This window comes from Centroberyx affinis, unplaced genomic scaffold (assembly GCF_046629955.1).
Source record: "Centroberyx affinis isolate AG114_WGS23_722 - 3 ecotype Tasmania unplaced genomic scaffold, CSIRO-AGI_Caff_v1 ptg006051l_1, whole genome shotgun sequence".
In the NCBI taxonomy this organism is placed as follows: Eukaryota; Metazoa; Chordata; class Actinopteri; order Beryciformes; family Berycidae; genus Centroberyx; species Centroberyx affinis.
In genome coordinates this window covers 1-4,053 of record NW_027283074.1, presented here as the reverse complement: position 1 = coordinate 4,053, position 4,053 = coordinate 1, and positions in this window count along the sequence as shown.

Sequence of the window (4,053 nt, the reverse complement as noted above, 5' to 3'; positions counted from 1 at the left end):
TGGTGACCGGAGGAAGGAGCTGATCCTTGGGACAAAGTCCACTTCAGCCGGCCGCTCAGAGCGCTAAATCCATGGAGAGCAAGACATAAAGAAAGAGAGAGCCGGGGGGGGGGGGTTTGCGCGAATAAAACGTGCACCGCAGCGCTTTTCCTTGCTCTTGAAAGCTGTAAGGAGAAGGTTGGAAAAAGATCCGATGTAGCAAGAGAGAAAGAGAAGTCTGGGAAAACGTGCGTTGTAGTTAGGAGTCCCTTCTTGGTTAAATTGTCCCGTCTTGGATCATTTGGTGCGTCTTTACGCGCCGCGGCGGCAGTTCTCCAGCCTCTCGCTCCTCTCCAAATCCTCAGTTTGAGTTTATCCGGCAGATCTCGGCTCTGTCCCGTCTGCTGCGGCTGAAACACGGAGCTCGGCTTTCCCTTCCACGGCAGAGGGGTGAATGGCTGCGTCTCTCCTCCAGCCCTCCTACTCCACTCTGCTGCTCTCCTCTCGGGACAGCAGCCACAACAACAATGGTCTGAAAGCAGCGCGAGAAGGAGGAGGAGGGAGGAGGAGAGGGGGGGGAGAGGGGGAGGGGGGGGGGGGTGCGCTTCTGTTACCCCCACCCCCAAAACAAATCCCCCCCTCCTCCAACCTCTCAGAGAGCTGGCAAATAAAAAAAAAAAACCCAAGACCTCCCTCCTCTCCACAGAGCTTTCTGTAAAGTCGGAGGAATAAGTTTAATTTGGGCAGCGACTACTTTACTTATTTCGTTTTACAATACTCAGATAACTGAGATTAGTAACGGTTAACCCAGAATTAATTTGTGTGATAAAACTAAATAGACTTTTATGTTTTTTTTAATTGTTTTTTTTAATATATAGTTTTCCCCCCACAACATCTATTGCCTAACTAAACTGATAATTACAGCTGCAGAAGGCCCGATGTTGGCCGAGTCCCAAAATCAGCCACATAAATCATGTTATCAAAACGTGGCCATTATGTTAATAAAGTTGTTTTTTATGACGCCTCTTAATTTATTGCGGGCTAAATTGCCGCTTAGGCAAACAGGGCATTAAAGCCTCTTTGGAAAACGCGTTCAATTAAAAGTTGTTGTTTTCCATATTGAATGCTCGTGAATTGCCTCCGTGTTTTAATTGCATCAGTAAAAAAGAACAAGGCCGGATAATCCCATTAGTTGCGGCCGGGAGTCAGAGAATAAAGATCAGACCCGTTTTTATCAATCTGGGAGTTGAAGCAGCCGCAGTCTGACACTCGGCATTGTTTCTCCTGTTAGAGCAGCTCTGCGTTATTTCATTACGCTACACACTAATCCTATAATGATTTCTCAATGTATAATATACATATATCACAGAAAAACTACAGCTGCTTATGGGAATATTAAAGCGATAGGTGATTAAAAAACAACAACAATAAACTCAGTATTCAGCAGACACTGTGATTCCCAACAGGAATATTATAGGGATTTTTTTGTTCGGGTGTAAATGATTTGATTCAAGAAATAGTTGAAACTTGTTAATTGTTTAAATTATTGTTTATTTCATGTTTAGATTTATGTAGTCTATTATGTAAATTATATTAAAGGATAGAGAGAGAGAGAGCGAGAGAGAGAGAGAGCACAGTGGTGTGAAAAAGATAAATCTCTTTTTATCTCTTCCCTCCCTCCCTCCCTCCCTCTCTCTCTCTCTCTCTCTCTCTCTCTCTCTCTCTCTCTCTCTCTCTCTCTCTCTCTCTCTCTCTCTCTCTCTCTCTGTCTCTCTGTCTCTCTCTCCTCTTAATTTCAACTTTTTTGAATGACATAAACCCATCTGTGTTGCCAAAGCATGTAAAGGTCAAAACAAAAAAAAATATACAGGAAAAAGAAAGAGAAACGTATAGTAAGTATAAAAAAGTGAACATAATTTAAAAACAATGCAATGTATGCACCCTATAATGTATTACTATGCATGTATACATATGTTGTTGTACAGTATGTTTGTAGAAATACATTCATGCTGCAATAGGCCTATTATACCTTTATACAGCACAGATATAGAACATTAATGTAGTTTAAAGTACCTAAACTCTCTCTCACTCTCTCTCTCTCTCTCTCTCTCTCTCTCTCTCTCTTTCTGTCTTTTCCTAAAACACAAGCCGAACTCTTCCTAGATCGATTTTTAATCTCAGACTTATTCTATCCATTAGTGTTCATTAGTCGAATAGAGAAATCCCACGTTTCTAGCTTCCAGCTGTTCCAGTCGTTGTCTGCTGCACTTCACCAGATCTTTAACTGGCTGCTTGAGCTTCAGCTGATGATGCTCTGATCTTATCCAGAGCAACTTACAGTGGAGGAGAAACTATCACATTTAGAAACTTCATTATAATGATTTGAGAGGAAGTAAAAGAATAAAACAAAGAAAACAGACACTCAAAAAGCATACAAACCAAATGATAATACAGAGAAGAGTAATATAAGCAGAAATAAAAACATTAAAACAGTTAAGAACAGGCAATTGTGTTAAAGTGCATTAAAGTGCAAAATAGATTATTTTAAGTTTAAAACTGTGTTAGCGTTCACACCAGCAGCAGGAGCTCGGTGTGTTGCTCGGACACTTGGACAGGACGCAGGCTGAGGGGCTCGAACCTGCGGCCATCAGGTTACAGGACGCCTCGCTAACCACAGATTGGACTTTTAGTGATACAAACATTTCTCAGAGTCAGAGCTGCTCTGGAGGCAGAAATAATCTGATTGGTTGAGTTAAACCTCAGTGGGCGGAGCCAAAGAACTACAGTTTTTGTGGCTAAGTAACGTTAGACTGAAGCTCAGTGAAAAAGAGGTAAGAGAGGAGGAAGCTAATATTATGAAACCTAGCGCTCTGCTGCTAACTGACAAAATACAATCTGTCCATACTAAGTTATCTAGGTTAGCTAGTTAGCTAGCTGACCTTCAAGTTCAATGTAGCCATACTAGCCTATAGCTAGCTAAGTAAGCTAGCTAGCTAGTTGCTGACCTTCCAGCATCATGAACACCATGGTCATGAAGGAATGGCAAAAAGAAGTTATGGCCATTTTTTATTATTTATTTACATTTTGCCATAGACTTGAGAAGCTGTGGCTCTTTGGCTCTGCCCCTTGACATTTTACTTTTTACAATCAGATTATTTCTGCCTCCGAGAAATGTTTGTAGAAATCAAACTCTGCTCTCTAACTGCTAGACGACTCTGCTACCTCCAAAATAAAACTCCAAATAAACAGATACAAATCCCAAAGTGTATATTTTTATCTACAGGTCAAACTCCTCAAGAGTCCACAGTAGCCTGTGTGTGTGTGTGTGTCACCAAAATTTATGTGGTGAAATAAATTCCAGATTTGCCCTTTAACACAGTGGTGTGCTACCTGGGGTCAGACCGGCTTTACAGCGAAAGTCAAAGTACACAAATAAACGAGGCCGAGTGGAAGTCATAAAGCAGATAAGAGCTGAGCTAATGCCAGCCGGCGCTACGTGGTAGACTGCTGCTTCAGCCTCACTGAGTGCGTGTGAGTGTGTGAGAGAGTGTGTGTGTGTGTGTGTGTGTGTGTGTGTGTGACCACTGGCCCAGCACAGCAGGACTGACAACCCCATATTCCAGAAATTATTAATTTGATGTCACCTTTAAGTTTGCCTTGAATGTGTGGTCAGTAAATAATGTTGGATTGTGTGTGTGTGTGTGTGTGTGTGTGTGTGTGTGTAGATAGATAGACAGATAGCTTGATAGATATGCGTGTGGTGAGAGGGGATAACAGTGTTAATGTTATTGCACCTTGTTGTTGTGCTAATGAGATACAGGTGCTGCCAGCCACACACACACTCCTCACTATTAAATCCCTCTGACACTCCCACATTTTAACAAAAGCCAGTGTTTCTGTTGTGTTTTAAGATCTCAGGAGAAGCTCTACGTTTTTGGGAGTCCAACCTGTTCATCACCCAACCCGTTAAATGATGAAAACACACACCGAAATCATCCATGTGTCCCCGGTAGATCGTTCACTCTGTTGCTCCATGCTAACACTTTAGCATTCACTGTGTTGAGTGATAGTAGG